This window comes from Oncorhynchus tshawytscha, linkage group LG18, assembly GCF_018296145.1.
Source record: "Oncorhynchus tshawytscha isolate Ot180627B linkage group LG18, Otsh_v2.0, whole genome shotgun sequence".
Taxonomy (NCBI): Eukaryota; Metazoa; Chordata; class Actinopteri; order Salmoniformes; family Salmonidae; genus Oncorhynchus; species Oncorhynchus tshawytscha.
Window position 1 is genome coordinate 18,105,364 of NC_056446.1, and position 27,569 is coordinate 18,132,932.

The following is a 27,569-nucleotide window of genomic DNA, read 5'->3' on the forward strand; positions in this document are numbered from 1 at the left end:
TACATTCTTATTCTAAAATGGATTCAATTATTATTTTTTTTTTTAGCATCAATCTACACACAATACCCCACAAAAACAAAGCAAAAAAAAAAAACGAAATACCTTGTTTACGTACTTTTTCAGACCCTTTTTTCAGACTCTTATGAGACTCGAAATTGAGCTCAGGTGCATCCTGTTTCCATTAATCATTCTTGAGATGTTTCTCCAACTTGACTAGAGTCCACCTGTGGTAAATTCAATTGATTGGACATGATTTGGAAAGACACACATCTGTCTATATAAGGTCCACCACTACAGTGCATGTCATAGCAAAAACCAGGCCATGAGGTCGAAAGAATTGTCCGTAGAGGTCAGAGACAGGATTGTGTTGAGGCACTGATCTGGGGAAGGGTACCAAATAAATTCTGCAGCATTGAAGGGCCCCAAGAACACAGTGGCCTCCATCATTCTTAAATGAAAGAAGTTTGGAACCACCAAGACTATTCCTAGAGCTGGCCGCCCGGCCAAACTGAGCAATCGGGGGAGATGGGCCTTGGTCATGGAGGTGACCAAGAACCCGATTGTCACTCTGACAGAACTCCAAAGTTCCTCTGTGGGGATAGGAGAACCATCTCTGCAGCCCTCCACCAATCAGGCCTTTATGGTACTGTAGAGTGGCCAGACGGAAGCCACTCCTCAGTAAAAGGCACATGACAGCCCACTTGGAGTTTTCCAAAAAGCACCTAAAGGACACAGACCGTGAGAAACAAGACTCTCTGATCTGATGAAACCAAGATTGAACTCTTTGGCATCTGGAGGAAGCCTGGCACCATCCCTCAGCGCTCAGGACCTTAGACTGGGGCGAAGGTTCACCTTGCAACAGGACAACAACCCAAAGCACACAGCCAAGAAAATTCAGGAGTGGCTTCGGGACAATGTCTGAGTAATGGGTAAATGTCATATTTCATTCTTTTATTTTAATTCCCAATTTGCTATAAATTCAACAACAAAACATTTTGTTTGTCATTATGGGGTGTGTAGATTGATGAGAAAATTTTAGAATAAGGCTGTAACGTAACAAAATGTGGAAAAAGGCAAGGGGTCTGAATACTTTCCGAATGCACTGTATGTCTAATGTTATGGTATTGAGTGCAGGTTGTACGACCTCCAGACAACACATTGTTCATTTTTCAATGAACATTTTCCCTCACATCATTCCCCATTTAACTTGACAAATGTGCTCCTTTACGCAGATATTGAATAAGCAGATATCGAATGAGTTCATCACATTTAATCACTTTATATATCACTTTCCATTCTCTCCTTTTAGCCAGGTAGGGACAGAGAGAGAGAAGTAGAAACACAGTGTGTCACATGTTCCTGGCCTCTCTAATGTCATATTTGACCTGGCGACCCCTGACGCTCCCTGGCCAGGACGTGGATCCCCCCAGCAAGCCTTGGGGGAGCGTGAGGGAGCCTGACAGAATGAGAGCAAGCGATCATGAAAACAGTCACTCAGCAGCTCCTCCAAAACAAACACGCTCTCATGCAACCCAAGGCACAATTGCTCATCGGAGTGCAAGGCAGTGACTCGCTCTCAGCCAGCCATCAGGGACCCGGTTAGTAGTTACACAACGCAACCCCGCCTGCCTGTCTGCGTGTTTTCCACCGTCAGCCGAGTAGGTATCCCACAGCTGTCCCCGATTCCGGCGATGAAAACCTTTCGGTGCGAAAACCGAAAACTGAACGTCTCTCCCGAGCCCCTCTCTCTGGCCCTGTCATTCCACAGGGTCTTATGTTGCCCGAGGCACCTTTTGCCCCTGGCAGTAAGGCAAAGCAGGCAGAACAGCCCGGAGAGCCCCGCTCACCCCCCCCGCTCACCCCTCCACTCCCCCATGGCCTTTTCTTACTCCCACTAGAGTGTCAGTTTACGCCAAAATCCGCCAGACAAGCAGTACCAATTTTAGACTTGGCCCTAACTCAGATCAGCTGGCTTATGCGGGGGCTTCCCAAACAGATCACCCCTGCTGAGGTCGGATGGCCCTCAGCACCCCTCCAAACAGCAATGCATGGAAGTGCAGGTGACTCACTAAGAGCCAGCCTCAAGAACAAAACATCCAAAAGATATCTGGGTTCAGGCTGGCTCACTGAAAATGCATGTTTTTCAAACTTGAATCAAAACCAAATGTTGCAGCCAACTAATAGGTCATATAATGTTGTGATTCATGAAAGACCATGGATGGGAGTTAATAAACAATTCAATTATTATGATAATTTGTAATAATTGCCCTGGAAAAAGCATTATCGCCTCATAATCACATTTTTGTGATTTTCCTCTTTTTTAATTTAAACGAAAGACAATTGTCAGCCCAAATCCTCCATCACAGATGGCTGGATGAAATGTTCATCAAACATGATATTAATTGGGATGCATCACACCTTTCAGTTTTACAGACGATTTACATAATCTGGGTTTTAACAGGTTTTAATGGCAGCCAATTTGTAGCTATTTGTGGCATGCACACAGGAACCGAGTAGGAGGCTCTGAGAGGGTGGTAAGTGGCATCTTGAATATTGACAGATGTAATGAAAAAAAAGCATTTCAATGACATGAATATCCAGTAAACGGGTTTAGATCCTCATACACGATGCTCTACACCACAAATAAGCAAGCGTGTTCTAGAAGACAGTACATTTATAGAGGAACATGATCAGAATGACACGTCTCTTTACATATTTCGACTAAGATGATAATCTTACCTTTTGCGTTCGAAAAACAACTCCCTCAGGCAAGTGACAACCAAGCGAAAGCACAGACATACCATTCATCTTTATTGCCTGGGCAGACTGTCATTTACATTATATGGCCTGGCTGGGGAGTAGAGTAACAGAGAGGTTGTTTGTGGATGGACATGCGTTGAAGGACATGCAGGCTGATAGGCTCAGGCTGAAGTTACAATGGGCTGCCCCTTGAATGTTCTTTCCCTCTCTCACACACACACACACACACACACACACACACACACACACACACACACACACACATATATGACCAAGCAGGTCAATTGTAATGGCAATCATTTCATTCTGAAAGACCAATAATGGTATGAAATGAATTCCCATGTGCCAAATGGATAGAACGAAACACCACATATGCATGTGCCGTCGATCCATCTAGTTACGTTTGGAATACAACTGAATGAAACACTTAGCTCCCAGCCCAGTGATTGATTCCATGGCTGCCTGATGGATGTGTAAACAGAGCTGTTAGCTAACATAAATGGAGTGCCACGCTGAAGAAAGCAGACACAGTCAACTGGTCTGGTAACTGGTCAGGTAATGGAATCCCAATACATGGCATCAACCTCCAACCAAACTAAATCCTCAATGACGAAGTCTCTGTGGGAACCTTCTCACCTTGGAGACCGCCAACGACTTGCCGATCCTGGATGCGATCCTGTTTCCTTACTTTAGTTTCCCACACTCACTCCTAATGAGGACCTGCATGCTTTTTCCCACTCCCTGTGTACGGTGCTGCCAAGAAAGGGAGTCACTGGGCCCTTAGCCCCGGTTGTAAACATGTCTTGTTTCGGGAAGTAACATGACACATATTTATTTAGGGATTTCTCCGAAAAATCAACAAGCTTTGTTAGCTTGTCCTGGCTTGCACACACAACAATACTCTTAATGGGAAGTTTTATAGGGTTCTATTAAACTATGGGAGCAGCTATATACAGTTGAAGTCGGACGTTTACATACACTTAGGTTGGAGTCATTAAATCTCGTTTTTCAACCACTCCACAAATTTCTTGTTAAAAAACTATAGTTTTGGCAAGTGAGTTAGGACATCTACTTTGTGCATGACACAAGTCATTTTTCTAACAATTGTTTACAGACAGATTATTTCACTGTATCACAATTCCAGTGGGTCAGAGGTTAACATACACTAAGTTGACTGTGCTTTTAAACAGCTTGGAAAATTCCAGAAAATGACGTCATGGCTTTAGAAGCTTCTGATAGGATAATAGACATCATTTGAGTCAATTGGAGGTGTACCTGTGGATGTATTTCAAGCCCTACCTTCAAACTCAGTGCTTCTTTGCTTGACACCATGGAAAAATCAAAAGAAATTAGCCAAGACCTCAGAAAAAAATAGTAGACCTCCACAAGTCTGGTTCATCCTTGGGAGCAATTTCCAAATACCTGAAGGTACCACGTTCATTTGTACAAAAAATAGTACGCAAGTATAAACACCATGGGACCATGCAGTCGTCATACCACTCAGGAAGGAGATGCGTTCTGTCTCCTAGAGATGAACGTACTTTGGTGCGAAAAGCGCAAATCAATCCCAGAACAACAGCAAAGGACCTTGTGAAGATTCTGGAGGAAACAGGTACAAAATTATCTATATCCACAGTAAAACGAGTCCTATATCAACATAACCTGAAAGGCCGCTCAGCAAGGAAGAAGCCACTGCTACAAAACCACCATAAAAAAGCCACACTACGGTTTGCAACTGCACATGGGGACAAAGATCGTACTTTTTGGAGAAATGTCCTCTGGTCTGATGAAACAAAAATAGAATAGTTTGGCCATAATAACCATCGTTATGTTTGGAGGAAAAAGGGGGAGGCTTGCAAGCCAAAGAACACCATCCCAACAGTGAAGCACGGGGGTGGCAGCATCATGTTGTGGGGGTATTTTCTGCAGGACTGGTGCACTTCACAAAATAGATGGCAGCATGAGGAAGAAATATTATGTGAACATATTGAAGCAATGTCTCGTAGACATCAGTAAGGATGTTAAAGCTTGGTCGCAAATGGGTCTTCCAAATGGACAATGACCCCAAGCATACTTCTAATGATGTGGCAAAAAAGTCAAGATATTGGAGTGGCCATCACAAAGCCCTGACCTCAATCCCATAGAACATTTGTGGGCAGAACTGAAAAAGTATGTGCGAGCAAGGAGGCCTACAAACCTGACTCAGTTACACCAGCTTTGCCAGGAGAAATGGGCCAAAATTCACCCAACTTATTGCGGGAAGCTTGTGGAAGGCTACCCGAAACGTTTGACCCAGGTTAAACAATTTAAAGGCAATGCTACCAAATACTAATTGAGAGTATGTACACTTCTGACCCACTGGGAATGTGATGAAATAAATAAAAGCTGAAATAAATAATTCTCTCTACTATTATTCTGACATTTCACATTCTTGAAATAAAGTGGGGATCCTAACTGACCTAAAACAGGGTATTTTTACTAGGATTAAATGTCAGGAATTGTGAAAAACTGAGTTTAAATGTATTTTGCCAAGGTGTGTGTAAACTTCTGACTTCAACTGTATCAGTGACTTCATATCATGTTATGTTATGGATGCCTCTGTTGGTGTTGTGATTTGATCTGTGTGAATGTTGCAATTTCTTATGTAACAGTAGTGCGTGTGTAATCCTAGCTAGTGTAAAGAACGGTGTGATTTTTCACAACATTGTCGAGCTAAATGGATGCCATTGCTTTGTTTGAAGGCCCCTTGTATTACCAGGGTCATCCCATCAACTGTAATGAAAGAACATTTGAGATGCTACAACAATAACACATATACTGTAACCATGGTCACAATGTACACTTCTTAAAAATATTTAAAAAACGACTAGTAATAAATAAATCAAGAGTATTTGATCTCTTCAAAGCCATCAACAAAGACAGGCCTTTACACAGGACACTTTGTGTCTGGCAATGTCCTTGTAGGTCAGCTAGCAGAGAAGACAAACATCACGTCGCTTACCCATAGAGGACTACACCACTACGAAACCTACTTTCTCTGTGAATTTATTGGGTATTTAGAGGATTTTGTATAACTACTGTATAACGAGCACGCATGCTGACTCATATAGTGAAGGTAGTTCTAGATGGTGAACGTGGATAAGATGGGAGGCAAATTCATTTTGCACCTCTGTTGTTTCAAGTCATTTGTCTTCGACGAATGAGTGGCGCTACAAATAGACACACTGAAAATAAGAAGTGACCTCATTATCTTCACAGCAGGATGATTACGTGTACGCCAATCATCATAGTATTATAGACACCATTAGCACCCCCAGCCTCTGAGACGCTGCCTCTGTATACTGGTTAAAGTAACTTCTCTCCGTGTCAAACTCTGCGAGCAGAGTTCACCTTCTGCCTCTTATCTGACTCAACAGCGCAGGTCTGCGAGCGGGACACCACCATCAAGCAACACTCTCTCTCTGCGCTGTTCAGCATAAAATATGCATCAGATGATACAACGCTTATATAATGCATCCCTGGCACAAGTCCGGGCTAAGCAATGCTGTGTTCTACAGCTAATTAAGCGGTCCGTGCCGAGCAAAACAGAGCAGGGGGAGCTGCTAATTTTAGGTCCTTCCCCGAGCCCATCCCAGAAACAGGAGGCTGAGAAGCAGCGGGAGGCTCCGGAGCTACCGCAACAGAGTGGCTCAAGGCGGGGGAGAGAAGGGAGGAGAGGATGCGGGTGGGGGGAGATAGAGAGAGAGAGATAAGGTCCCCAGTCAAACAGAGCAGACAAACCCGGGTTTCATCAGCGGAGAGCCCAGGTCTGTCCCAGCAGAGGGAATCAATCTGCCTCCCTGCCTCTCCGCCTGCTGCTGGGCCTTCCTCAGATCCGCTGTGTGTTTATGCAGATTACTAGCTTTAATAGAGTCCTCCGCAAACACCGGACCACATGGGTAACACCAGTCAGGCAGCCGCACTGATTCATCTGTATCCTGGAGCAGATCCTTCTCTCCTCCCCTGCTGTTCTATAGGGCTAACCTAATTAGTTATCAATACTAACATCTACATCGCCAACAGTTAGTCACCTATGCATATTGTGATATCAGCCTCACACTCAAGTGTGGTTTAATCACCTCACAAGGCCACCAACACACACCATCGTTTTCCTTATCCATTCAAGGAATTAAGGAGATGTCATGAGTGGGCGCATACGGAGCGGAAACATTATTCTGAGACGAACAAAGAGCAGTTTGTGTGCAGACAAGAGCAGGCAGGGGGGGAGGGAGGGAGAGAGAGAGGCTGGGGAAAACTGGCATCTGTGAGGAGTACTAAAGAAGGCAGAAGGACCCAGGCCTCAGGCTAGATCCTTCTCTGGGGGGGTCTCGCTGAACAATGATGCTTTAAACACTGCTCAATTCACCTGGCGGATGGGGAAGCATCCGCCCCCACTTACCTTCAGTCTCTCAACGCTATCCTTAACAAGGTCTCCCCCATCTGGCTGTAGCTAAACAGCAGTGCTACTCTGTGTGAGAGGCTGACCAAAATCTCTCACATAAATGTATGTTGCCTAAAAAAAGACAGAGCAAATATGCAGCCATCTTTTACAGGATTACAGTCTCGACTAGCATCGGAATTTGCTGCTTCAATATTTATATATCCCACAAACTTGCCAGAGCAGCTTTTTGGATCTCTGCTTGGGAGAGAAAAAACACCTAAATTATAGCTTTCTATACAGTGGCACATCAGACACCTCAAATGAAACTACAGGGACTCCCTTTCAACACCAAATAATATTTATGCACTCCTTAAGACGTAAAACAGTGTTTATTTTTAAACTCTTTCTGCACAATCTTTTACAGTACTTTTTGCATCGCAATATTTCAAATGCAAAAAAAAGTACATTCTTGCAGCAAGTAAAATAATACATTGGCCTAATTCATACTGCATAGTACACCAATATACTGTATGAACTTCTCGCTCTACAGGAAGGCAGCTTGTAAATTCAGTGGGGCCTCTCACACATAGAACAGCATCTCCCCTGTAGTATCCTGCCCAGTAGGCATGGATACTCAGGGCTCACTTAACTCCAATTACTCCTCATTGACTTAGAACAGAGTTGATCCCAGGACTATCAATTCTCCTGTAGCTGTCAGCGCTGAGTGATACGGTCCAATGTTGCCCAGGTCTCTAACTCTCATTCTGTACAGACACAGGTATTCTCATGGATGAACTAACTGTACACACAGCTCCCTGACTTTGCTAGTAATTCTATGGCGAGCAGAGGGGTGAACTGAGGATGGAGGAGTACATCACAGAGAGATGGAGGGCATTCTTCTTATCCATTCCATGCATGCGGGCCCAGGCGCTGTACTACTAAAGCACGTTACTTCTCATTATTGCACGTCCACTTTAGTCGGTGTTGTGTACGAACTGGCTTGCAATACAGATAAGAGTTGTTAGTTGTGAGGGAAGTGTGTAGCATGCCACAGCATGGAAGATTGAAGGCTCCCAATGCAGTTCTGACAGATCGGATGCTTAAATTAGATACTCAGGAGAGGAGCAACAATGTCAGCTTCTGTGGATCTGCCAACTGCCAGATGGGATGAGAAAATGGCCAGAAATCAGATAAAAGAGAAACTTCCCACTAGGCTACCGGTGCATACCTGCCTGCCAAGACACAGCCCCTACAGGACTACTAGCTACGTATGCCACTTGCATTGGAAGTGTTTTGAAATCGCACACACACAACCTGCTTTCTGTGTCCAGGGGGTAGGGTGTGTGCACACTGGTGTAGATTGAGTGATTATGCCTTTGCAAGACTATGTTTTATTTGAGACGTGCTCCGAATGAGAGGTGGCACCATTTTTAATTTGGGGGTTCCGCAAATATTCTCTTTATCTTCCCTCCAAGTGTTTTGTGGTGCGCTATAGGTGTGTTTATTCCCTGATTTATTCTGCTGTGTGGTGCGGTGGGCCCAGACTGGAAAGGAGAGGAGAAGCGAGGAGGGGAGAGAAGAGAAGGAGGAGACAGGAGAGGAGGGAAGGAGGAGACAGGAGAGGAGAGAAGGAGGAGACAGGAGAGGAGGGAAGAGGAAGGAGGAGGAGGAGAGGTGGTGCGTAGATTGTGGTGTTGACACAGCCAGGATGCTAAAGCATATGCAGCGTTGGTCACTGGCAGCACTAGAGACATGACACAGAGGCAGCTCACACTTCCCTTCCTCAGCCCACCTAAATAAGATGTGAGAGTGTTCGTGTTGTGGGTGTGGGTGAGTGCGTACGTGCGTGTGTGCGTGAGTGAGTGAGTGTGCAATGGCGACGCCTCCTCTTCTCAGCCCAAAATCACAGTCTGCTTGGAGAGGAGCAGGATGCAGCTCTGAAAGCAGGTGTCGAGTGGGAGGAAGTGATGATTCCACAACTGTTCCAATTTGTCCCTTGTGCTAGGCATCCATCAACCTATTTAGATATAGGATAGGGAACATACTGTATAAATACACTGAACAACATAAACCCCCATGTATGGGTCTGACAGCTAAGATAACATACACTACATGTCAGAAAACGAGTGGTGGCATGCCTGTCTGACTGGTGCCCACCAAGACTGAACAAAGTGCCAACGACTTCAAAATGGTAAACGAGACTAGACAAACGAAGCCTGCTAAAAACACACAGACGCCGAATACACTAATAGCTGACTGGCTTTCATGTTCACATCTAGTTCATGTTCACAAAGAGGTTGAATATCAGGCTGATGGCGTTGTCTGGAGCTGTCAGTGGAATAGTATCTGTGTCTGTAAAGTGGTGCTGCATCACGTAGTAGTCAGACTGCGCTGATCGTATTGCAGGTGGCAACAAAGCACCACTATTTTTACTATGTCAAACAGGGGAACACAGGAAAGAGCGTTTAAACATATACATCAAAACGCTCTTTTAGATGCCTCTTCGCCTCGCCAGTTAAAAGGATCGAGGACAAACAAAGAAGAGCTTCAGAGCGGAGCTAGATATTCTGACACGTACGGAGAAAAGGAACCATTTTCTCTTTGCAAATATTGTCTTTGGGGTGTCGCTGCGCGTTGACAGGATGAGGAAGAGGATCAATGTTTACAGACAGATCGCTAGGGCTTTGGGGGGAGGGAGGGAGGGGTTGTATTCATCAGAACCTCTGACACTGCGCTTCACAGTAGATTCAGTGCTGAAGACGTCTGAAGACTGCCAGCCCTGTGATCAAGGGCCCAGCTCTGTGATGGATGGCAACACACACACACACAAACACACACACAGGCGGAAAAGGCAACCTCTCCAGGCAAGAGGGAGAGTCAGCTATAATCACATGCAAAGACACGCATATCGTACATATAACTTATCAAAAGCACCCATCGCAAAAAAATGGACGAATAATATTGGCCTACTTAGGTTTCTTGTCAATTTGTTTGTCTGTTTGCTTGAAGTTCTAGCATCAGTATTGAAATTCAGCATTCAAAACATGTTTTTCTGGGGTCCTTACAAATTCATGACGACTTTGGTGATGTAGAGATTTCTCTTTAATGCCCTGGCTGCCTGTGATGGGAGCTGGGAGCTAAGCTGGGAGCTAGCGAGCGCTAGCTAATCCTGAGGGCTAATAGAAAAGTCCAATCCCCTGCCACTCTCATCCCATACATGTCAATACACTCTGGGCTAAAGAGGGTATTATATAAGAGCCAGAGAAGGAGGCTGGAGGATAGTGGAGAGAGCACGTACACACACATATATACACACACACACACACACACACACACACACTTGCGCGCACAGAGGGATGCTTCTCCTGGGTTTGTACACTGGCCTGCTACTTCGTCAGCACTTTATAGGCGTTTGACGTGATGTTGCCATGTGAGCTAAACCAGGCTCCGACTTTCAGTGTCACATCTTCCTAGCTATTGACCTTTTTCACCCCCCACCCCCCCCACCCCAAATGAAAACAAACATCTTGGTCTGGTGTGAGGTAAGGGTGTAAGGAGTGCTTCAGGCTGAGTGGCCAACTGTGGCTAATCAAATACTGTGACACATCCATGGTTCCTGCCTCTGACTGCAGAGTGGATGAGTATCATCGTCATCTTCCCATCATCTCATCATTGGAGTCAATAAAGAGAAGAGACACCGTCTGTCCGGCTTTCACGTCTCTCTCCTCTCTCCCTCCTCTGGTTAACGCAGTGAAAGGCAATCTGAATGAGGCTGAACAGCAAGGGGTCGGCTAATGGCAGACAGGCCAGATTAAGAGATGGAGAGAGAGGAAGTGCAAATATGGCAATGTCAGAGGGGCTGTATCCATCTCCTCAGCAGGCAGCACTGTCCTGTAGGGCTCACGCACAGGCTCACGCACAGACACATGCAATCACAAACACGTGCACACACAAACTCACATGTGTCCATGTAAAGGACTGAGAGTTCAGTCATGCTGAGAATAAAATGACAACCTTCCAGTAGCAGGACACACAAGCAGGAAGTGGTGACAATGGCAAACCTTTACCATTCATACAAATCTCACTGGGCGGAAAAACGTTTTTTTTTCTCTCTCCTCTTTCACGTGTAAGTGCCTGAAATTAGTGGGATTTTTTTGTTGAAAAAACGACTAATCTCTCTCTCTCCTAGAAAATCATGTACCTCAGTCAGTCCCCACCGCCCCTTAACACCCTCCCCGCTTCTATCTCCTCCTTCTCCTGCCCGCACCCCCTCTCTCGGTCCCCAGACTTCCATCGGCACTCAGCGAGCAGAGCGAGCTAACGAGTGACACTCCTGCCATTTGCTCTTTAGAGAGCGTGGGCGTAGTGAAGTAGCACTTTAGTCACCGCCTGGCACAGCTGCGGGCTCCGGGGAGCACTTTCTTCCTGCGAGTCACCGCCTGGCAGAGCTGCGGGCTCCGGGAGACCAACTGGTTCTTCCTGAGAGCCCGCCACCTGTTCTGCCATGGCAAAAGAGAGAGAGAGAGAGAGAGAGAGAGAGAGAGAGAGAGAGAGAGAGAGAGAGAGAGAGAGAGAGAGAGAGAGAGAGAGAGAGAGAGAGAGAGAGAGAGAGAGAGAGAGGGGAGAGAGAGAGATCAGACAGGGGGATCAAGCTCACGGTTGCAGGGAGGAACAGGTGTGAGATGAGGATCCCTTTGTGGAGTGTCCTCTATGCAGCAGGCAGTCAGGCAGTCAGGCAGGCAGGCAGGGGTCCAGGGAGACAGACAGAGGGGGGCTTAAGGGTTGGAGAGCACAGCTCTGCAGCCTACTGTAGCTCATCATCCCTCTTTGGTCCAGTCAGTCCGTACCACCTAGACTGGTCTGGCTGTAGTGGTGGGTTATGGTAGAACTGTAGTGTACTGCACTAATGATATAGTAACACAGGATATAGCTTGTCAGATCCATCTTCACCCTTGCCTTTTGTGAACTAACACTCGCACTTTACACTTTTCCCTTCTAGCACTGACTTTGCTGGTAGCTACTTTATTGAGGAAAAATGTACTATCTTAAGATGAATGCACTTACTGTAAGTCGCTCTACATAAGAGCATCTGCTAAATGACTAAAATGCCCACGTAAATGTTGTGATACAGCTTACTGTCTATCAACACTATAGCTGGGAGACTGAGGTAAGCAATGGTATGGGCTTTTCAGGACCCACAGGTTACACTCAGGTCGTACCAGTCCGTACCTAATCAAGACCCCCTTCAGCATGTGTGGGAAGACAGAGGAGGTAGAGTGGAGGTAAGGGGTAGGCAGGGGGCAGGTCTGCGTATCTTGGTGGGTGCAATCACTCCAGCCCTACTTGGTCTCCCCCTCCATCTCTCTCATCAGGACGGACCGACGCAAACTCTGCACGCTTCCGCAGCTTCCCTAAACAGGAAGTGTGCATGGCTGCACAGACGTGAGTTTGTGAGCGCATCATTTGCATGTGCGGTGAAGAGGAAGAGGAAATGAAACCGTGCTTCGCTATGCCTTTACTGTACTGAGCCGCAGCACCGTCCGTTTCCTCATCCCCAAACACTGCTTTCCATGTGCTTTGACTAAGGACATAAGGCCTGCCCAAGGACATCTGGGTAGCTGCATGAAATGGGAACAAGCAAACTGGTACTCAGCGACGCTTCAATCCATCCATTAAAATGCTCTGTTATCTATCCCCCCAGCACCAAAGGGAAATGGATCACTGTGTGTGTGTGTGTGTGTGTGGGTGACATCCATGTATTTTCCTCCCCATGGACACAGAGTGAAAGGACAAAATGACGGTAACAACAATACAACTCAGAATAATGGGTTCATGTGGGTGAACAGGGGTGAATGGGTGTGGACTCACGGAGATGTACCGATGTGCGGAGCGCTTTTTTTTTTTGTGTGAGACTAGTTGCTTATTAGCAGAGATCGTGTTCACGTGGTGGCTAGGGAATAAATGTGACTTTTAAGTGTATGTGTACACACACCGTTCAATTCCCTGCATATGAGTCTACGTGATCATGGTTCTGTACAAGCATTTTGCTACACTCGCATTAACATCTGCTAACCATGTGTATGTGACAAATAACATTTGATTTGATTTGATTTATGAACGTGCATGTGTTAGAAACTGAACATGTCCATAGATGTGTGTGAGCTCCGCTCCAGATCTGACAAGACTCCTGCACACACGCCGAGCAGAGCTCTTGTTCTAAGTCCACACCGATGCAGACGCAGCGTTTTGGCATGCTGCTGCCCCCTGTGTACACCAGCATGAACAGGCAAAATAGCAGCTCGCGCTGTGCTACAACATATCGACTGCTCACCTATCCCTCGTGTGTTGATGAAGGTGAAACCCAGACAACACAATTAGTCAGCAGCAGCAGCCGGGAGCCAGCTAACAACCTCCTCACATTAGCACAGCCATCAGTCTAGCCACTGCTCCTGACTCCTGGATATCAATTGTTAATGTATCCAATCAATAGAGAAGTAGAATGAGAGAGAGAGACAGTCAGAGGGAGGGAGGGCTAAGGAGAAAGGGGGGAGGTTATCTTTCTAGTTAACTGACGTGTTGGGCTTGTGAGTACCTACATGAGAGGCAGACGTTGTGTGCACACAGGGCAATCACGTGGGCCTTAATTCTTAGCAGCCATATTTAACCCCCCCGGGGGTGAATATATTTGGCCACAGCTGTTTCACAGGCTGAGCGCCCCCCTCCTCTCCTCACCCTTGTTCAGCCCCGTACGTCCATACTGTTACACTCTCAATCTGATTCTGCCAAGGACGTGCTGAGCCGCGTGCTGAGGGTTCCCATAGTAACAGAATGTGTCTTTCTACTTTAGGGCTCTCTTTTTCTATCTATTGTCTACCACGCCGGCAGCTTGAATCAAAGCAAATGCCGGGCTGACCAATAGCGCTCATCTATTTTCCTCCCCCCTCAGCTCCCCAGTCCATGACAAGCTTTCGGAATGCCTGCTGTGGTTCATAAAGTGGCCGGCCATTTTCTTTGGCCACTTATGAATATGGCTGTGTGTTTCTCTTGGAGTGGACCCTTTTATTTTGGATGACGAGGGAGATCGATGTTTAGGTTTTTGGTTTCGGTCTTTGGTGGTGGTTTATGGCAGTGATGCTGTAGACTGAAACCCTAAAGACAGCCCAGTCATAGTGTCGGGTAGATTCCTACTAGGCTTGGCTGTCCAGTGGAGGCCAGGGAGGGCTTGGGGGCCCAGTATTCAATAAGTGTGTTGCTGTGCCTGGGTTTGCTTTAGCACGTTATAGCTGTGGTAAGCTGCCTGCTCTCCTCTCCTGCTGGGACTCCCCATGGCCATACGGTCAGAGGGGACACGGCAGCTTGACAACACTTCTACGCCTGGAGCCCTTCCACACACACAGGTATAACCACACACACAGGCATAACCACACACACAGGCATAACCACACACACAGGCATAACCACACACACAGGCATACACAGACACACACAGGCATACACAGACACACACAGACACACACACACTCCAACTGCGCCAGAGGTCTCATGGTCTTACCCTATAACCCACACCTACTTACCTAGAAAGTCTACGTGTGGATTGTTAAATCCCACCAACCCAAAATGATGTACCTAAATGTGTCTGCTTCAGGGAGACGGGAGCTGATCTGAGCTAGTAGGGAGCCGACGGCTCATTATGGGGTTTAGCCCTGGTGACCAGCGTAGCTGCAGATCTCTCTCTGTGTCCGAGCTCTCCCTGCCAGGTGTGTGAGTGTCTGAGCCCCAGCACCTTGGTCCGATCCTCCCGCCTGGCAGCATTGACCTTTCTCTGGGCTTAGGGCTGAAGATGGCGGTGCTGACAGAACCCCGCTGCTTTCAGAGGGAGTTGAGCTGGCTGGGCCGATGCCGCATGACAAACAGTGAGAGCACTGAACTCAAGGGCATCGCGTGACAGGCCACAGAGCTGAGCCACCTCCACCTCTGTATGCCTGTATGACACTGCACATGGAGACTACTACACCAAAGGGGAGAGTAGACCAGAGAAGCCTTATCTGACCCAGCGCATGGTAGTCTGACCTTCTGCTACAGTAGACACTCTCCTATGGGGATTAAACTTCACAGTAGACAGACTCTTGTCGACATGGATGTGGGGTGGGAGTGTTTCCTGTTGAATACGAAATAAGCACCAGTGTAACTCAAATCCTACCTCGCATGAGCCTCCTGGGTGCGTGGCTGGGCTGGGGTGACAGCAGGGCCAGAGTGGCCATGGTTGACCTGTAAGCATGGCAGGCAGTTCCACTGGGAACATGAAGCTATGGATAACAGCAGAAGGAAGGTACTGCGAGACACGACTGTCACTTGTACAATGCAAGCACCGTCTATGAGTAAATATACCTTAATGGTTAACATACTGCTTCGGAAACAAGAAGTCACTGGACAATGAACATAGGTATTGATAATAATTTGGCATAATAATATGAATGTTACCATGTATCAAGCCACTATTCATAAATTATAACACATTAAGCTCACCCCACTTATGTGTGAGAGTCCATTGGTGCTCTGTGGGAGGGAGGGGTTATGGCTATACACCCGCAGGCAAGACTGTATAAATTCTACTTCCCTGTCTGTCTGTCTACACTGAAGACCCATGGAAACTATTTTCCATTGGACAGAACATGACCTAAATACAGAGAGCCTCCATAAACTGTTCAGGACTGACGTCTTCTCCCACGTCTTCCCTCCCAAAACACCATGCGTCCCACTCCACTAAAAGCTTCAGTTGCACCCCCAATATCTGCTATATTGAACTTTGACGAACCGATGTCTAACCCCTCCCGGCTGTTGACAGCTCCTGCTGCTCAGCTGACTCACTGGACGCCATTTTGGATCCCACAGTTTTCCAGGGGGTTGCATGAATCTCCAATTAGCAGATGAAACAACAACTGGAGGGCTCTACTACAGTGCTCTCCTGTCATCTTAGAAAAATAGAGCTCAGAAACATAAACATTGCATGATGACAGATCCCAAGGCGGAGAGAAACAAGATTATAAATTCCTTTTAACCGACTAAGCACTTAATACCATTGGATTGTGTCTGCAGGGAAAATAAACAGTTACCAACCCAGAGTTTACTATATGGTACAAAATGATGTGGAAAAAATATTGAAGTAATAAACGGTATCAAATTCTATTGCAATATAATATTTAATAACGTATCGATAAAACCATAGTCATTTCAAGAACTGTAAAGCTCTCCTTTTCAAACATGAAGGGAAGAAGTCTCTCTTTTCTATTGTTGAGCAACTTGCCACACAAAGTTGTGCAATTAGTGACATTTCTCCCTGCCTGTGCACTGCACTGGCACTGCCAGGCTTGTCACCCCGATTCGCAGCCACAGGTAGCACTGAAACACCCCCACACTGTCACTCCCACTTCCTGTGTGAACCGGGGACGACGAGATGCTGACATTCACACATTAACACTGACGGACGTGTGGGGCGGGCGCACCCACACACACACACACACACACAAACTCAGCAGAGTGTGATGGTTATCAGTGTTTTACATGTATTTTTCTATCTGCAGCCCCACTGAGAGCCTCAGTCAGTCAAAGAACTGTGCTGCAGCTGGAATACACACTACCTCCTCAACAAGGTATAAAGGGAAGCAGTAGAGAGAGAGAGAGAGAGAGAGAGAGAGAGAGAGAGAGAGAGATGTATAAAGGGAAGCAGTAGAGAGAGAGAGAGAGAGAGAGAGAGAGAGAGAGAGAGAGAGATGTATAAAGGGAAGCAGTAGAGAGAGAGAGAGAGAGAGAGAGAGAGAGAGACGTATAAAGGAACAGGATATGACACGGTGACACGAGTGACAGAAGGACGCTCTTTAAACCTTCAAAGGCTACATTGCTGCACGTTGTCAACAGCGTCAACAACATCATCTGACGCCGACTGTTTCTTTTATCAAGCCCATTGCATAGAAATAATTGCACCATAATTAGTCTAGCGGCATTAATATGTTAATGTGGGAAAAAGCGCACACACAAAAAAAAACATTCTAAATTTAGGATATTATACTCTTGGCAAAAGAATATTAACGGAGTCATTTGGTTACCATGGTATTCAGCAGTGACATTGAGAATAATTCTACAAAATAACTACATTACACCTCATTCTAACCCGTCTATCAGACAAAGGGACTGCCATTTTACCCTCTAATGATGGGTATTATGCGAAAAAGAAAAACGGCTTCATTGGTTCTGTTAAAGATCTCTCACTTTTAGACAGAAATTCCCACGTTAACACCTCTAGCGAGCTGTCCCTTCTATGATGGAGCTCCTGTCCTGTGTAAAGAACGATGGAAATGGCTGACCAGAGATATACAGATGAAAAACGGTACAGTCAGTAGAGTACAGTATGGGAACATACCTCTGGGATTTGTCAGACTTCTTCTCCCTGGCAAAGTTATCCAGGCACACACCCTCTTCACACACTCTGTGATCGGGAGAGAGAGAAAACGGGCTGTCAGAATATAAAGACTAGTGGCTAAACGTGCATGACCATGCACAAATACCACCCAAATCCCAGACAAACACAGTGAAATTGTAAATTGGTATTCATGTATATTCTGCACAAAGTGAACAGTGAACCTGCTCGCCACACTTTTCTTCTATGTATCTGTGCCTGTCAGCCTGCTGCGCTCCTCTTTCTCCTTCAGGTGGCGTGGTGGAGCCTCTACCACCATCCCTGAGAGACCCTCTCTGCTCTCACCCCTGTCCTCTGTGCCCCGTCCTCTGTCCTACATAGTCACTGTGATGTCACCTCACCTCCTTGGCTGACGAGAGGCAGGTGACAAGAGCAGCACCGAAACACACTGACAAGACCTCTCTCTCTCTCTCTCTCTGTATCACTCTCTCTTTATCTCGCTTCCTTCAAATCTATCTCTCTCCCGACATTATTCAGCAGTATTCCAGAGCCAAGCCTCACAGCAGCCCACCTGACACGGTGTCCTCTGCATCCCTTCAGCGATGGGGAGCCTTAGGGGAGAGGGGCGGGGGGTAGAAATCACAGCCACAGAGTCCAAGTCGCACAAGCCTCTACGAGCGCCGTTCACACGGCTCTGAGAATAAGAACTATTCCCTTCTACTGTCTGCAGCCCTCCCTCCCTCCCTCACTCTCTCTCTCTCTCTCTCTCTCTCTAGCTTGCCTGCTCACTCTCTCTCTGCCTCTAGCACTGCTCGCTGCTCAGAGGCGGGAGCAGAGCGGGAGAAAAAAATTATCATATTTCTTTAGCATAAGCAGCTGTGGTCTGATTGGCTGGCTGGGAGCGGAGGAGGAATAAATCGAGCCAGTGACACACCATCAGTGGCTGCTGGCTGGCAGAGTGCAGCCATAAAAGTAGGTCTCAGCTGGTTTTACCGCTGCAGAAAGCAAAAGAAAAGAAAGAAATCGGGGGAAAGGGAGAGAGACTACCTCTTTCTGAGAGCAGGAAGGAGGAGGCCATGAGTGTTTCCTGTTGTGCAGCCAGGGCAAGTGACTAGCGAGGACGTCACACAGCGTTCACACTCCTCCAGGGCATCAGCACAGCCGGCGGAGGAGATACACTCCTTTCAGTCACCCAGAGGAGGAGGAGTAGCAGGAGGACAACAGCACAAAGACTACTCCATGTGTTGACTCTCTGTCAGAATGTGCCTGCACTGCTGCCCCTCTGTTTCCTAAGTGGCCATGTCCTGCTCCATTGACAGGGGTTCACATTTAGAAGACATATAGCCCTGTGTGTGGGTGGGTGTGCATGTGCATGTGTGTCACACTGATCCATTATGCGGTTATAGTCAATGTGGTCCATGACAGCATCTGAGGAGGAGTGTCATTACTCAGCTGTGAATAGCCCCATCCGGCCACACTGTGCCTGTCTGCACTGATACCCAGCTAGGGCCAATTACACTGTAAATCAACACTTTATTCAGAGAAAACCCGTTCATTTAAGGAAAGTAAATACGCCAAGAATCTACAAGTATATGTATGCAGGCTTTTCCCTTTTAAGGAAAGTGTGTCATGATACACAAGAGGGAGAATACAACTAGTAGGCGTACAAATTACATGTTTTTTCACCAATTCTGTCTTTCTCTTTTGAAGGACTACTCTCTTCCATTAGCCTTGAACAGCCTGCTATGGTTTTGCACTGGGCTACAGCCACGGAGCACAGGTGCAGATGTTATCAAGCTTCCTACTGTTGCAATTTCCCTCCACCACTTATTTCAAGCCATCTGAGGGTAATTTTCTTCGGAAGCCCGGCCCGGCAGACCCTACGCAAACATGGGCCAAACGACACTCGAGGAGGGCAACAGGAGGCACATTCTGTTAGCCCAGCGTTGGCTCAACAAAGCATCCTTGTAGAGAGAAAGAGTGAGGGAGGGGGTCGCCTTGGTTACCACTGCCATTTCCTCCTTGTTCCACTGCTGCTCCAGGGGAGCTGTAGTCAGCGCTACATATCACCCCCTCCTCTCTCCCTCCCCCCCTCTTCTCCCTTTCTTCCCCTCCCCTCCCCTGCCTCCTAGCTCTGCAGGTGTACATGTGCAGCTAATAGGGGAAACCACAGAGCAGGGTGAACCACTGAACCGCGTCAGCCCATTAACTGTATACGGTGCAGGGAGCACGGTGCCGGTGAATAATTCAAAGGGCCCCTCTCAGGGACCCGGTCACAGGTGGCCCTATCACCTTACCTCTGGGGCCTGAGAGCTGTGAGGAGGAACACATACACACTGCTGGGGTTCACACAATGTTTTCCATAATCGACGGCGGTCGGCTAAATAGCCGATAACAGACTCATTGTCAGCCGGCTACTTTTTCCACCTCATTTATTAACTAGGCTTACTTTCATTTAAAAGTTTAAATTCACTAGTCAGAAAAGTCTGTATAGCCTACTCCCGCTAGAATGAACGACATGCATCGGTGGCTAGCCAATGAGTACGGGCCACCCAGTATGCACAGAGTCCTTTGTTAGCAAGGTTCCGCTGGCCTCATAGTGACGAATGACATTGTTTTGATAGCTACGTTAGCGTCAACTATGGATAGCTACCACAGGAGATTGGATTTCTGTTAAATCCTCACTAACAATGGACCCCGCGCGAATTGAGTAGCCCGTGATCATGCTACCCAATTTGCACGGGGTCCACAGTTACAAATGACTTCCTGCAGGCTAAGGAAGCTAGCCAGCAGTTATGGAAAACTGTTTGTCAACAAATGGAAAATAACTAGCTATTTCCGGGGTGGCGAATTACACTTTCTACCGGTGTCCTAGCTAGCTACTTCTCTCATCTTAACATTGATAGAAGTCCAAACTCTCGCGGTAGCTACCCATACCCACTGCATCTCAGTGCAAGAGGTGTCACAACAGTCCCTGGTTTGAATCCAGGCTGTGTCACATCCGGCCGTTATTGGGAGTCCCATAGGGCAGTGCACAATCGGCCTAGCGTCGTCCGGGTTTGGCCAGGGTAGGCAGTCATTGTAAATAAGAATTTGTTCTTAACTGACTTGCGTAGTTAAATTTAAAAAAAGAAATTTTTAAATAGCTGATTCTAACATAGCAACGTTGCTATCAAAACAATGTCATTTGTCACTATGGGACCAACGGAACCTTGAAACAAAATAGCCCTTGCTCATTGGGAAGCCAAACATCTTCTAGTGATCTATTGATAGGACAGGCGCCTGTCAGTCACTAAGCGAGTGAAGATTTGTTAGTCTGCTGTCTGTCACCGCCTCTCAGTAACTGTGTTATTTTTTTGTGCGTTCTAGTTGGCCGCAGTCAGCTCCATGTGAATTTACACATGTTGTTTCTCACAACCTTTTTTCTTAGGTTTTGCCACAAACTCAATTGGAACAGTAGATTAGATTCAGTTTTTTACACAATACATTAAATTTAATGAGTAGACTAGACTAGTTTTTCTGACAGTATTACTAATCTAATGTCTTCCCTCAAAGTCCCACCCACAGTGACTAATTGACAGATCTGAAACCCTAACTCTGTGATTTATAAACATCCTGCCCCCTCCCCTGACAATCCCACGGACAGTGATTGATTGACAGGCCAAACTGTCAGAGGGATAGTTCACCCAAATTACAAAATTACATTGGTTTTCTTACACTATGTGTCCACAGCAGCAGAGTCAATACAATACATTATTTGAAGAACATGCATCAATGTGGCAATTCATATATTGCAGTAACAATGTACACTGATTCAAAATATAAATGTAACATGTGAAGTGTTGGACCTGTGTTAAATGAGCTGAAATAAAACATACACATAAAAAGCGTATTTCTCTCAAATGTTGTGCACACATTTGTTTACCTCCTTGTTAGTGAGCATTTCTCCAACATTAAGATAATCCAACCAGCTGACAGGTGCGGCATGTCAATAAGGTGACTAAACAGCATGATAATTGCACATGTGCACCTTGTGCTGGGGGAAATAAAAGGCCACTCTAAAATGTGCTGTTTTGTTACACAACACAGTCCCACAGATGTCTCATGTTTTGAGGGAGTGTGTAATAGGCATGTTGACTGCAGGAATGTCTACCTGAGCTGTTGCCAGAGAGTTGAATGTTCATTTCTGTACCATAAGCTCCATCCAACATCATTTTAGAGAATTTGGCAGTACGTCCAACCGGCCTCACAACCGCAGACCACGTGTAACCATGCCAGCCCAGGACCTCAACATTCGGCTCCTTCACCTGCGGGATCGTCTGAGACCAGCCACCCGGACAGCTGATGAAACTGTGGGTTTGCACAACTGAATAATTTTTGCACAAACTGTCAGAAACCATCTCTGAGAAGTTCATCTGTGTGCTGGTCATCCTCACCAAGTCCCAGTCATGTGAAATCCATAGATTAGGTCCTAATTGATTTATTTCAATTGACTGATTTCCTTATATGAACTGTAACTAAATCTTTGAAATTGCTACCATGTTGAGTTCATTGCTCAGTATAAATATGACTTTAATCTCAAGAGAAGACTGGTTTAATAGTCCTGATCATATAGGCCTAAAACAACTAGCATACTGAAATCATACATTTTCAGTCATTTTAATTGTAAAATAATGTCTTTCTTCTCAATAACACAACTCATTTGACCAATATGGGTATTTCATATGGAATCAAGGCATTCGAATGTACCAGAGGCCACAAAAATAGGGCTTGTTCTCCCGCCCGGGGTTAATTTTTATATTTGGTTGGCTAATCCATGTACTTACAGAAAACACTGTTTATATAAATACACACTATCACACACACACACACACACACCTTACATAAAGATACTGTAGAGGGGGGAACCTGAACATCGAGTCACCTGTGTCAACGCTGTTTTTGTTATTGTGATCACATGATTGTGAAGATTTCAAGCCAAGGTCAGGATCCTGTGCTGTTTTCAGAGTTACTGGCATTTCCATGGCGTCAGATGTAGGACACAGGTGTCTGAGTGTATTGTGACGTGAAAACATTTCTAGCGTAATGCAAGCAACACCACAGACCTACATACCCATTGCAGTACACCCTGGACAAACAGCCACAACTACACGGTCACAATGACCCATCTCTAACCATTTGACTCATCTCTGACCATCTCATACATTTGAATATGATTTGGATCCACAATGCCACACTGAGATCAAAGGGACCGACTAGTCTGAAGGTCATCCTGGTGCTTGGACCTCTGTGTCCTCATTAAAGTTCCAAAGGCTGGGCCTAATATAGTGTAAAAGAGGTCATACAATAAGATTTGTAGTGATTCTTATGTTGAAGATGTAAAGAATATTTGCTGGTCTGTGGTGTGTAATGACTAGCAACCAGATCCTGCACTTGGTATTCTTAGTATTCCGGGTACTAAGAAGCATGCACCCATTAAGAAAATGACTGTAAAAACTGCTAAACTGCTAACTCCCCTTGGATTGATGAGGAATTTTTTTTTTTTTTACAAGGAAGGGATCATTGAGATTTGAAATATATTTTTCAAGAGCGACCAAGCCAAGATAGGCAGCACAAAGTCATTACACAATTACAGACAGACAACATGATAAACTACAAGTAATCTAGTAAAAACCATAGAATTCACAAGAGTATAACACAATCATAAAACAGCAAATTAAAAACATTGACAGGTCAGGGAATCAGCCTCAAAATCCTGATTTATAAACACCAATCGGGACAAGTTCTTCCAGTTTAAAAGTATTTTGTAAGGTGTTCCAAGCCGATGGCGCAGAGTACATAAAAGCCCTTTTACCAAATTCAGTTTGGACATTTGGAACAGTTTGCAGGATAAAGTCCTGCGAACGAAGAGAGTACCCACCACATCTCTGAACAATAAAAATGGTAGTAAACCCAAAATTGTATGGTTGAGAAGCATGAGGCAAAAGGTATGGCAAGTAAGTATGGAAGAACAACCGATTGGCAAACTTACTGCAAATTGAGAAAATCATATGACTAAACTGAATAAAAATAAGAAGAAACCATACTATGAAACAAAGATAAATTATATAAAGAATGATAGTAAAAAGCTTTGGAGCATCTTAAATGACATTTTGGGGGAAAAATAAAACTCAGCTCAATCATTGAAACAGATTGTCACGCCCTGATCTGTTTCACCTGTCCTTGTGTTTGTCTCCACCCCCTCCAGGTGTTGCTTATTTTCCCCAGTGTATTTATCCCTGTGTTTCCTGTCTCTCTGTGCCAGTTCGTCTTGTATGTTTCCCATTCGCCTGCTTTTTGTATTCTCCTTTTTCTAGTCCTCCCGGTTTTGACCCTTGCCAGTTTCTGGACTTTGTACCCGCCTGCTTGACCATGAGCCTGTCTGCCACTCTGATCTGGTTTTGACCTTTTTGCCTGTCCACAACCATTCTCTTGCCTACCCTTTTGGATTAATAAACATTGTAAGACTCCAACCATCTGCCTCCTGTGTCTGAATTTGGGTCTCGCCTTGTGCCTTCATACAGATGGCACATTCATCACAAAACCCACTGATATTGCCAAATACTTAATTTATTTTTCTAATTGGCAAACTTAGGCATGACATGCCAACGACAAACGCTGACACTACACATCCAAGTATATCTGGTCAAATCATGAAAGACAAGCATTGTCATTTTTTATTCTGTAAAGTGAGTGTGGAAGAGGTGAAAAAATGATTGTTTTCTATCAACAATGACAAGCCACCGGGGTCTGACAACTTGGATGGAAAATTACTAAGGATAATAGCGGACAATATTGCCACTCCTATTTGCCATATCTTCAATTTAAGCCTACTAGAAAGTGTGTGCACTCAGGCCTGGAGGGAGGCAAAGGTCATTCACTAAATCACAGTCCTATTTGGGAACCCCCATGGGGATTGGGACGGGGGGACAACAACAAAGGTTAGAGAGTTAGACAGAAAGATTGCTTAGAGGACTTAGAAGGGGCCAGACACAGCTCAGGTGTGAGTCACTGTCATCTTCCCATCACTGAAGGGTGACATGAAGGCAAAGATACTTAGGATCCATGCTCAGTAATATCCTAGCATCCCAGTCTCCTGATATATACACTACAGCCACCACTATAGATAATACATGCAGAACCACTAGTAACAGCAAGTTTTAGATACCATGGTCTTCCGTTCCCAACTCGATTCCCTCTCTGGGTAATCAAGTCATTAAATGTGTTGCATGGTTTGGTCTTTGAAACTAAGTGGTGAGAGGGAATCTTCCATAATGACAATGGTGCAAAGTAGATCTCCTCTTCCCAGGCTGTGTGTTGTGTTCTGTGTTCCATGTTCTGTGTGTATTCAGGGCCGTAGCTCAAAGGCAGAGATTGACATTAGACTACTATTTATTTACCCCACCACAGAACATTTGACTGTATCATTAAGCTGCTGGTGTCAAATGGTCCAGTGTCTCCGTGCAGTCAGTAGAGGAAAGACTCTTATCGGTATATTGTGACAGGTACTGTAGATCTGAAATAAAGCTTCACAATAGACCAGCTCCCTAACCAGAGACACAATACAAAAAAGTCCACACACAAAGAGATGAGTAGAGGGTTTCATCCACTGCTAAGTGACCATTGTGAAATTGAGCAATATCATACTGCTTACGTTCTGTATTCCAGGCTGACAACCTCACCGTCCTCCTCTCACAATCAGGTTGCTGGTACTGCGAAAGACACGCTAAAATATGTGTGCAGTATGGCATAATATATCCCACTCCTCTCCTACAACGCTGTGGGACAGATGGTACAGCATGTAGGTTGGTCTTTTAGAATTCATGCTCAGTGTTTGTTGGCTATCCACAGTGCCACTCTACTGCTCTCTGCCTTTGGCTGTGGGTGCCGAACCTGAATGATATCCGTTTAGAGTCAGATCATGCTCAACAAAGGTGAATTACAATGATGGGATAGTAGGTTATTGCTGTATCTGCATTAAAGCAATGTAGGACATCCAAATGAAGGTACTGTATGAGAAACAAAAACTGCCACTGGGTAACGTAGACTTCAATTGTGGTACCATGTTAATAGACTGTTATCGTGGATGTAAAGCCTTTGAGCACATCCATTAATGTTTCACGGGAAAATATATCACATGTTGATGGTTAGTTCTGTTTTGATGATGAAAAACACATCACTTAGTCACCTGTCATTGTCATGATGACAGACTGAAATATGGATTGAGGACCCAGCAGGTAAATATTATTGACATGGGTTCAATCAGTCAAACATACATTGGACAACCAGGAAGGATGTTAAACATGAAAATGTATCATCCTAAAGACTGGTACTGTATGTGCAAGAGCACAGATCTCTCTAAACTATCTTTCTATAAAAAGCCATTGAAAAATGTGCTTTCTATTAGGAAAATAATATAATAGAAATACATGTTGACCAAATGGTTGGGAGGAAATAACTGTTAGGCAATGAAACAAAAAATACAAGCTAAAGAGAAAATTTGAATTTTCAACATTACTAGCTCTGTGCATATGCTGCAGTTGGGTAATCCGGTGCAGAAACAACCCATTCGTAATCCATACGTAATGGATAATACAAGTCAACTCTTACGAATTATTTTTTACATTATTTTTTTAACATGAAATCATATTATTTTCACCAGAAAGTGGGTAAAAAAAGCAGGCGCCTGAGAACCCCCTTAATGGGCCCCGTTTTTGACGGCGAACACGTCATGGAACATTCCCCGAACGGGCTAGTGTACCACCCACCATACCTCTCACAGACACACACACATTCAAGCACACAGAAACATAGGATGTAGGCTACATCAAATTACAGACCACGACAGTCAACACGCACATAACAGACAATAATATACAAATAGGTGACAGAGAAAGGTGCATGGTCTTGACTATTCCGTGGAGAGAGAATACAAGATTCCTGCCATGAATCCATCTTAATCGGTTTACAAACCGTTTGCCCACTACATTGGCTGTGCAAATTCCTTAGGATATTACGCAACATTCCTAATCTGCGCGCAAGCGCTGGGTATTCCCCATCCCCACATAGCTATTATAATAAACGGAACAAAGACAATAGATTTTTCGTTACAAAATAACGAAATTGTACACTGGAAGTCAACTGACATTTATATTTAGTCACTTACCGTGTCACATTTAAAGTTTCGTGCAAAACCCCACGTCCTGGTAGCCTAACATCCCAGAGAAATGACAACCTATGACAACGCTCTTGACACTTCGCTAATTGCCGGATAAAACGTCACGAGAACACAAGAACGAGCAAAATTAGCAAAGATCGACTTCTGCAGGACTATTCTCGAACCTTATGCTGCCACTAAATAAAGAAAAGTTGTCAGTAAAAAAATGCTCTTCAACAGGATTTTTCCGTTTTTGAGGAAGACGCCGAAGCTTAGAGCGTGAGTTTGCGATCGGGAGACACAGGGTTTATTTGTGGAACTACTTCCCAGAATAGAAAAGATGAGAGAGAGAGAACGAGAGAGAAGGAGAATGTGACAGTGTGTTTGGTGCGTGACGTCATCGGATCCCCCAGCGCGACCTAGGGAGAGAGAGGAAGAAGCGGTGGAGCGAGGCAGTGTGAGGTGGTAGAGGGACAGGGACATGGAGAATCCGGCCCCGTCCCCCTCTCCTCCGTGCTCTGTACAAAGGGAACTCCCTAAGCAGCGCACCCAGGGACGTGACACGCAAACAGACAGACAGACAGACAGACAGACAGACAGACAGACAGACAGACAGACAGACAGACAGACAGACAGACAGACAGACAGACAGACAGACAGACAGACAGACAGACAGACAGACAGACCAGGGTACATTTCATGCGAGGACCAATTTGAAAATATGTCTCTAGCAAATCCTATTAATAAATATACCATAGTGCAATTACTGTGTACCACAG

At 45.4% G+C, this 27,569-nt stretch overlaps 1 protein-coding gene across 2 annotated transcripts in view; it reads right to left on the minus strand.

The window, feature by feature from the left end:
• LOC112217627 (transcription factor HIVEP2) overlaps window positions 1–27,166 on the minus strand; it is an 88,419-nt gene extending 61,253 nt beyond the window's left edge. Inside the window, exons 1-2 of one of the 2 annotated variants that reach the window (XM_042300744.1) lie at window positions 26,800–27,166; window positions 17,598–17,663 (exon numbers count right to left, since the gene is read on the minus strand). The gene's annotated coding sequence lies outside the window, so the exon portion shown is untranslated. Of the gene's footprint in view, window positions 1–17,597; window positions 17,664–18,165; window positions 18,310–26,799 lie in introns of those variants that run through there. The other variant, XM_042300743.1, reaches the window with a different exon arrangement.
• Window positions 27,167–27,569: the final 403 nt, after the last annotated feature.